Genomic DNA, 9,611 nt, shown 5'->3' with positions numbered 1-9,611 from the left:
TTTAAAGGATGTAAGGAAAATATTTTTTCAGGGGATGTGATTACCTTTGACTATTGGGGTATTCCTGTTTCTACATGATTCTAAGCAGAAGATTGAGTTCTTTAAGATTCCAGCTTTAATGTTGCTCAGCTAATTTTGTCACTTTGAGTGTACACATGAAATGTAACTTGAGCAAAGTTTGGTTTGGAAGACAGAGCATGATTTGGGGGCAGTGAAAAAATGGAGTTGGCCAGTTTTATGTTGAACTTTGTGAAAGGCAAGATTGGAGGGATCTATTGGATACAGGTTATGGAAGGCCTGGAAAAATTGTGAATTGAAATCCTTACTAGCCAGATTTGTTGTACACTAATTCTCTCTCTGAAAGAAATTTTAGAAAATACAGAAAATTAAGATGATAGAAAGTATTCATAGTTCCATTGTGCAAAAATAACAATATTTTAGGGTATTTATTCTAGCCTTCTCTATTGGTGCATGTATATATGTGTTCAAAAACTTCATAGTATGATTAATAATTGAAATTAGGCTATGCATAACATTTTATAACCTATTAAAAGTGTTCTGTGAACACTTTCCTGTTAAATCTTCTCAAAATGATTTTGGATGGCACACAGTAGTCCATCATATGGTTGTGCCATGAATTATTTAACTATTTCCTTTTAGACTTTATTTGAGCTATTTTCCCATTTCCATAATGGACCTTATTATTTGCTATTTCTTTTTTTTTAATTCTATATCATTAACATTTATGTAGTAAATCTGTAACTGATAAATTTTCCAGAATTGGAATTACTAATCAAAAGTAATGAACACTTGTGTTCGTTTTGGCAGCACATATACTAAAATTGGAACGATACAAAGGAGATCAGCATGGCCCCTGCGTGAGGATGACACACAATTTGTGAAGCGTTCCATATTTCTGGATGTTAACTAGACTTCTTGTCATGATCATTTCATAATATATACAACTATCAAATCATTTTGCTGTATACCTGAAACTAGCATGATGTTGTATGTCAATTATACCTCAATTAAAAAGTATAGTAGACACTTTTAGAGCTCTGGGTAGATATGACAAATGGCTTTTCAGGTTTGAGCCCCTTTGTATGCCTTGCAGTAAAGGATCGAATTTCCTATTTCACTGCTTTCTCTCCACTACTGGGAAATAGCTTTTAAAACATGAAAAATAATCTCTCATAATTTTAATTTGCATGTCATGGTTATTAGTGAGTTTCAACATTTTTCATGTGTTTATTAGCTGTTTTTCTCTTAAAAATTAAATTCATGTGCTCAGTTTATCTTTCTGTTCTGTCTTCACCATTTATGACAGCTTGGACCCAACATAGAGGGATAACTAAATATTTTTATGATTAACTGAAAATCCATATGGACTTCCACCCAGGAACCAATGGTGCATATAGTTTGTTGCTCCTTTTCTATTAATCTTCTTAAATTTAATGATTTCTACTATGAAATGTAGTATTTGGGGAAAATGTGATTTTCCCCCCTGCTCTCTATAGTTCTAAAAAACATTTTCTCAGTTGAAACTTCTCTCTTCATTTTCACTGTACTTCATACAGCCTCAGCAGGAACTCTTAGGTTATGGGAAGGCAATGTATGGACTACATATTTATTGAACTCTAATTGTATGACTAACTGAATGCACCAGCCATGCAAATACAAATGTAAGTCTTAAAAATAATAATTTACATAATAAGCTGACAAGAAGGCCTGAGCTATTATTTAAGTTCATATATAACATTACATCGTCAAGTGTTAATTTATGCTCTGTTCTTTCCAGCCTGATTGAGCTGTTTGGTAGTTTTATTTATGACTCATGCTTAGATTCATTTTGCAGTGCTGATAATGTTGAGATAATGGGAATTTATAGTTAGCTCTGATGAGAGGCCATAAAACAAATGACTGGATGTTTTCTCTATTGCCACAGGCTCGATTTATAACATAAAGTACTTAATAATTGTTATTAATGAACCCGCTGTGGTTGGTATATAGACACAGCTGGAAATCACATCTGTTATCAGACAGCCTGCGTTGAGTAAAGTACCAACACTGCAGGGAACTAATAGCTACAAAAGGAAATGACATCACAGAGCCATAGGAAGTGCCCATAGATGTTAGCTACACTGAGACAGGAGAGATTTAGGATAGATTTTAGGAGAAATGACAGAGAATTTGGTGCTTTTTGAAATTTTTCTTCTATATGGATCCCAAATGTCTTCAATTATGACCTAGAGTTCCAGGATCAATCCATATATTAAATATTAGTAAAGTTTATATCTTACTTTTTAGATCAAAATAAATAAAAATAGTCCAAATTCAGCCTACCGACTTTACCTTTCCAGGCTTCTCTTCTGCAACCCCTTTTGAAACATTCTGTTTTATTCAAATTGGGTTATTTGTCTTTGTTTTTATAGATTTATGCTTTCCTGCCTGTATGCTTTACCTTATGTTGCTACCTCCAGTTGAGGCCATTCCAAACTATTTCAAGACAGAAAGAACTACATGTACTTATTTCCTATCTATCTATCTATCTATCTATCTATCTATCTATCTATCATCTATATCTATCATCTGTTCTCATTTGTCCCATTCTCAATTTTCATTCTCCCCATTCACTGTTGGCAAACATTGTAATACATACTATATGAATTATTTGATTATATTTGAAGTATATTTGATTATTTGATTATATGATTTTTTGTGTGTGACTGTTTTTTAATTTGTGGAAGCCGTGGTAAATCACAGATCTCATTTTACTTCTTTTACTTAGCACTGAAGTGTCAGCCATGATATTCCATGAACATCTAGTCCATTCTTTGTAAATGTTTCATAAGACTCCATGTGTACCCACCAAAATTGACTGTCTACTCTCCTGTCAGTGATGGGCACTCAGATTGCTCTGAATCCCTATTGCAATAAACAAGATAATGACGGGTATTTTTATGTATGTCACTTGTGGATCAGTGGGAGAATTTCTTTAGGCCACATACCTAGGAGTGTCTTTGCTGGGTCATACCTACGTGTGTGTGTAGACTTGATTAGAATAGATGCTGACAGATAGCTCTTGAAAATGTTCCACCATTCTTCTCCCACCAGGATTGAGATTTCCTATATCCGCACATAACTAATAATTGGCATCACCTAGATTTACGTTTTAAGCAAATTAACAGGGATAAGATAATATTTCATGATTGTTTTCATTTTCTTCTATGATTACTACTAAATTTGAATATCTTTTGATTTGCTTATTGCTTTGGGGGTTTGTTCTATTTTAATTGCCTATTCACATGTGGGCCCATTTTTTTTTTTCTCTTGGGTTATCTATCTCTTATGGACTTAAAGGAGTTCCTTGTATATTTTTGCATAGTCAGTTTTTATATTGCATTTTTTTCCTTACAGTCTATCACTTCTCTATTAACTCTATCCATACTATTCTGCATTAAACAAAAACACTTAATTTTGATGTTAGTTTATTCAACACATTTTTGCCCAAGGATTTGTGCTTCTCGAGTATTTTTCTTTTTTTCTCAAGTATTTTATTTTATTTTTTTTAAGATTTTATTTATTTATTTGACAGAGACAGAGTGAGCACAACCTGGGGAGTAGCAGGCAGAGGGAGAGGGAGAAGCAGGCTCCCCACTCGGCGGGGAGTCTGATGAGGGGCTCGAGCCCAGGACCCCAGGATCATGACCTGAGCCGAAGGCAGACGCTTAATGACTGAGCCACCCAAGCGCCCCTTCCTCAAGTATTTTAAAGACAATTCTTCCCTACCTCTAAATCACAAATATATATTCTGACATTTTCTTGTATTGATTTTCTATTTTATCTCTCATTAATCTGTCTGGAGTCTACTTTTTTATATGATATATTTAGGGATCCAATTTTCCTTCTTAATATTATATACAAAACAATCTATCCTTCCACTTTTGATTTGTGATGCTATATTTCCATATTTACCATATATTAAATTCTAACCTATACAAGGTCTTTCTCTGAATTCAAAACTCTGAATTCACTGTTTTTGTTTCATTGATCTATTTGTCAGTCTGTTTTTATATCAAAACCTACCTATTTTATTACTATGTGTTAGGACAGGCAGACTACCATGGACCCTGAGCATCCATGAACTTCCTGCTGAGTGGGCCGAACTGTAAGGCTTATTTGTCCCCTAAACCGAGCAGTTTCTGTAGCTGGTCATATAGGCTGATAAGTAGGCCAAGTGACCACAGCATGACTACTTGTCAGTCTCTGGTGGAGGTGAAGGGAAGAGAGAGGGAGATATTGTCATGTTTACTGCTTACTACAGAAGGTGCTGTGACCATCTGGTAGGGCTGTTTGGTCCACTGTTGTGTACCACTTTTATTGCTCTCAGTGCTGAGTGTATAATTAGTATTGATGGTTTATATGCTTATGCTGTGAACCCTCATAAAATTCAAGGGAGATTGTCCCAATTGGAAAGAGTTACTTTTAGAGAAATGATAGTGGATACAACAGACCACCAATTAGGCTTTCGGCTTCCTCCCATGTTGTACAACGGAAACTATAAACTTCCGGAGAGAGAAAAGGAAATCACAGACTTGGCGTCTGTAAACTCCAAAGACCCTTTTTGAACTACAGATATCTGCTACTGATAACTGTGCTGATTGGAACCAATACTGGTGAATGTTCTGCCAACGTGTGAATGGGTATTCTGCTGTTTTGGGATAAAATATTCATTAATATCAATTATGTCAAGTTGGTTGATAGTGCTGTTCAAGTCTTTATATTTACTAATTTTCTGTCTATCTTGTCTATCAATTACTGATTAAGGAGTGTTATCTCCCATTATAATTGTAGATTATCCATTTCTCATTTCAGTTCTATTTGCTTTTTCTTCATATATTTTGAATCTGTTATTAGATGCATACAGATTTAAATATGTTATTTTTTAAGAAATTGATAACTTTATCTTTAGGTAAGATTCTTTTTTATCTCTGGTGATAATACTTGTTATGAAGTCTGCCTTATCTGATATTATCTTAGCCAGCTTGCTTACCATTAATGTTTATTGGCATAACTGTTTCTGTCTTCCACTTCTAACTTACTAATGTTTTTATATTTAAGGTGGGTTTCTTGCAGATTACATTTTTCTTAAGTCCAATTTGAAAATCTCTGGCTTTACAGTGGAGTATATAGACCAATGGTCAACAAAGCATTTTTGAAATGGCCAGATGGTAATATTTTAGGCTTTTGGATCATAGAGTCTCTGTTGAAACTGCTAAACCCTGCTGTTATAGTGTGAAAGCTGCATAGGCCACACATAAATGAATGGGCATGGCTGTGTTCCAATACAATTATGAACAAAAATCACGACGGGCTGTATTTGGCCCATGGGCCATAGTTTGCTGATCCATGGTTTATACCCTTTATGTTTAATGTAAATATTTGGAGGGTCAAGGTTAAATCATCCAACTTGTTTGTTTTCTATTTGTCTCATGTGTTATTCATTCATTTCCATTTCCATTTGCTTTTCTTTTCCCACCTCCTATTGGGTTGAGTGTTTTTTAAAATTTCATTTTACCTCTTTTTTTTAAACATATTAGGTGAAAAAAACCTCTTTGTGTTTTACATCTTAAGTGATTGTTGTATGGTTTATAATATACCTCTTTACCTTTTCACAGTCTACTTTAAAGTAATATTATAGCACTTTAGAGATTAAGATTATTTTTTTAAAGATTTATTTATTCACTTAGGAGAGGGAGACAAGCAGATTCCCTGTTGAGCAGGGAGCCTGATGTGGGGCTCTATCACAGAACACCGAGACCATGACCTGAGCTGAAACCAAGAGTTGGATGCTCAAGTGGTTGAGCCACCCAGGCACCCATATAGATTAAGATTCTTTTTTTTTTAAAGCTTTTATTTATATATTTGACAGAGAGAGACAGCGAGAGCAGGAACACAAGCAGCGGGGAGTGGGAGAGGGAGAAGCAGGCTTCCCCTCGAGGAGGGAGCCCGATGTGGGACTCGATCCCAGGACCCTGGGATCATGACCTGAGCCGAAGGCAGACGCTTAATGACTGAGCCACCCAGGCGCCCTAGATTAAGATTCTTAAATACTCTCACTTTCCACCCTGTCATTTGTGCTATTTTTGTCATACATTTTACCTTTTGTGTGCTATGCTGTGTGCATTGCAACTACTTTTTTCCCAGATTTTTTGAAGTATAATTGACAAAAAGTTTTAATATATTTAAGGTGTACAGTGTGATGATTTGTTCTATACATATATTGTGAAAGGATTCCCATACCATCAAGTTAATTAACACCTCACATATTTACCATTTTCTTAGGGGGAGTGAGAATACTTTAGTTCTACTCTCTTAGCAAATTTCAGTTATACACATTTTCAACTATAGTAACCATGTTACTCAGATCCTCAGACCTTATTCACCTTATAACTGAAGGTTTATATCCTTTCACTAAACTTTCCCTGTTTCAACCCCTCCCCGCAAGTCCCTGGCAACCACCGTTCTACTCTCCATTTCTATTAATTCAACATTTTTGAAGGTTTCACATGTATGTGATATTATGCAGTATTTGTCTTTCTCTGTCTGCCTTATTTCATTTAGCATAATGCCCTCCAAGTTCATCCATGTTGTCACAAATGGCAATATTCCGCAACCCCCGCCTTTTTGTTATTAAGGCTGAAGACATTCCATTGTGTGTGTGTGTTTGTGTCTCTGTGTGTGTATGTGATATTTTTTTTATCGATCTGCTAATAGACACTCAGGTTGTTTCCATATCTTGGCTATTGTTAATAATGCTGCAACAAACATGAGAGTACAAATATGTCTTCAAGATAAGAATTTTGTTTCCTTTGGATATCCAGAAGTGGAGTTGCTGGATCATGTGGTAGTTCTTTTAATTTCTTGAAGAACCTCCATACTGTTTTCTATAGTGGCTGCACAGTTTACATTTCTACCAACAGAATATAAGGGCTCACTATTCTGCATATGTTTGCTAGTATTTGTTATCTTTTGTCTTTTTGATAATAGACATCCTAACAGGTATGAGGTGGTATCTCACTGTGGTTTTGATTTACATTTTCCTGATGATTAGTGATATTGAGCACCTTTCCTGTATTTGTTGGTCATTTGAATGTATTCTTCAAAAAGATATCTATTCAGGTGGTTTGTCCATCCTTTAATTGAGTTTTTTAATTGATTTATATGAGTTCCTTGTATATTTTGAATATTAACCCCTTATCAGATATGTGGCTTGCAAATATTTTCTCTAATTCTGTAATTTGGCTTTTTATTTTGTTGATGGTTTCCTTTGTTGTGGATAATCTTTTTAGTTTGATATACTTCCACTTATTTATTTTTGCTTTGGTTTCTTTGCTTTTGGTGTAAAATCCAAAAAAAATCATTGCTGAGATCAATATCAAGAAAATTTCCTCCTGGGGCGCCTGGGTGGCTCAGTCGTTAAGCGTCTGCCTTCAGCTCAGGTCATGATCCCAGGGTCCTGGGATCGAGCCCCGCATCGGGCTCCCTGCTCACCGGGGAGCCTGCTTCTCCCTCTCCCACTCCCCTGCCTGTGTTCCCTCTCTCGCTGTGTCTCTCTCTGTCAAATAAATAAATAAAATCTTTAAAAAAAAAAAAGAAAATTTCCTCCTGTGTTTCTTCTAGGAGTTTTATAGTTTCAGATCTTAAGTTCAAGTCTTTAATCTATTTTGAGTGATTTTTGTTAGTGGTATAAGATAGGGGTCCAATTTCATTCTTCCACATGTGGATATTCAGATTTCAGATTTGCCAGGCTCCACAATAGTGTGAGCCAATGGAAACAACATCTGTCTCTGTCTCTACACACACACACACACACAAACACACACACATTTATATTTATATATTTATGCAAGGATTTATTTTATACAATACACACAGACAAACACACATATATATATATACATCCTATGAGTTACATTTCTTTTTTTCCAGGGGTTTCTATTTCTTTGGAGGATCCTGAGTGACATACCATATAAATCTCCCCCAGTACACTTCCCTTCTTTTGAAAATGTAATCCTCTAAATTTCTGCCTGGTTTTTCCACTCACTTTCTATGACCTTAAATAGTTTTTATATATTTTTTCCAGAGCTTATAATTGTTAGCTATATGATGGTTAATCTGATACAAGATACCCTCCCATTTCAAATCTAATTTTTTCCTATAATATTGGGCATTTCTGAGATAAATCTAATCTGGCCATTACTATATTATTATCAGAAATTGCTTGATTTGGTTTGCTAATATTTGTTTTAGGATTTTAAATCATGATTCATTATTAAAATTTGCCTCTAATTTGTCTTTCTTGTACCAATCCTGTCAGGTTTTAGAAAAAAAGGAAATGCCAATTGCATAAAAGAAGGAGTGTATTTTTCCTCTTTTAAAATAATTTGGAAACATTTATCTACAATTAATTTGTTTTTCTTTTTCTGTTTTTTGTATTTTAGGTAGAACTTGCCTGTTTGGACCTGGCACTTTCCTTATAGAAAGATTAACCACTGATTCAAATTTTTAAAAAAATTATTATAAGGTGATAGGACTTTGATGTTTCCTATTTCTTTTTCAATTAGTGTTAGTAACCTATATTGTTCTCAGAAATTATCTTTTCTTTATGCCTTAAAATTTAGTGACATAAAGGTTTTCATAATGCTCACTTACAATCATTTTAATATTTGCTATATCTCTAGTTATACTTAACTAAAGATCCTTAATATTTCATTTTATTTTGTTGTTGCTAGTTGTTGTGGTGTTCTCTCTCTCTCTTTTCATCTCATTACAAATGTGGGAATTTTACTGGTCTTTTCCTAGGTGTCTTTTGGCTTTGCTGATCTTCATTGTCTTATTTTTTTTTTAAATTGAGATGTAATTGACATATAGCATTGTGTAAGTTTAAGGTGTACAACATATTGGTTTAACACATTTATATATTGTAATATGATTACAGTAATGTTAGCTAACACCTTTATTATGTCACATATTTATCATTTATTTTTTGTGTTGTGAACAGTTAGAATCTAGTCTCTTAGTAACTTTGAAGTTTATAATGTGGTGTTGCTGAGTATAATCACTATGTTGTTCATTAGATTTCCAGAATTTATTTATCTACTAGTTGTAAGTTTGTACCCTTAAACAACATCTCCCCAATTCCCGCACCCTCTAGTGCCTCCTACCATTCTATTGTTTTTACAAGTTGTTTTTTTTAGATTCAACATATAAGTGAAATTGTACAATATTTTGTCATTCTCTGACTTATTTCACTTAGCATAATGCCTTCAAGTTTTATTCATGTTGCCACACATGGCAGGATTTCTTTCTTTCTTATTGCTGAGTAATATTCTTTTTTTAAAATTTTTTATTGTTATGTTAGTCACCATACATTACATCTTTAGTTTTTGATGTAGTGTTCCATGATTCATTGTTTGTGTATAACACCCAGTGCTCCATGCAATACGTGCCCTCTTTAATACCCATCACCAGGCTAACCCATCCTCCCACCCCCCTCCCCTCTAGAACCCTCAGTCTGTTTTTCAGAGTCCATCATCTCTCATGGTTCG

General features: G+C 34.5%; 1 non-coding gene across 1 annotated transcript; it reads left to right on the top strand.

Moving 5' to 3' along the window:
* The first annotated feature begins 812 nt into the window (after positions 1-812).
* Positions 813-918, top strand: LOC115941009 (U6 spliceosomal RNA). Its single transcript, XR_004075737.1, has one exon. It is a non-coding gene; the product is annotated as a U6 spliceosomal RNA (small nuclear RNA).
* Positions 919-9,611: the final 8,693 nt, after the last annotated feature.

The sequence above is a fragment of the Leptonychotes weddellii genome, chromosome 11 (genome assembly GCF_054177405.1).
Source record: "Leptonychotes weddellii isolate Sample4059 chromosome 11, ASM5417740v2, whole genome shotgun sequence".
Classification (NCBI taxonomy): domain Eukaryota; kingdom Metazoa; phylum Chordata; class Mammalia; order Carnivora; family Phocidae; genus Leptonychotes; species Leptonychotes weddellii.
This window is presented reverse-complemented; position numbering and strand designations above follow the sequence as displayed.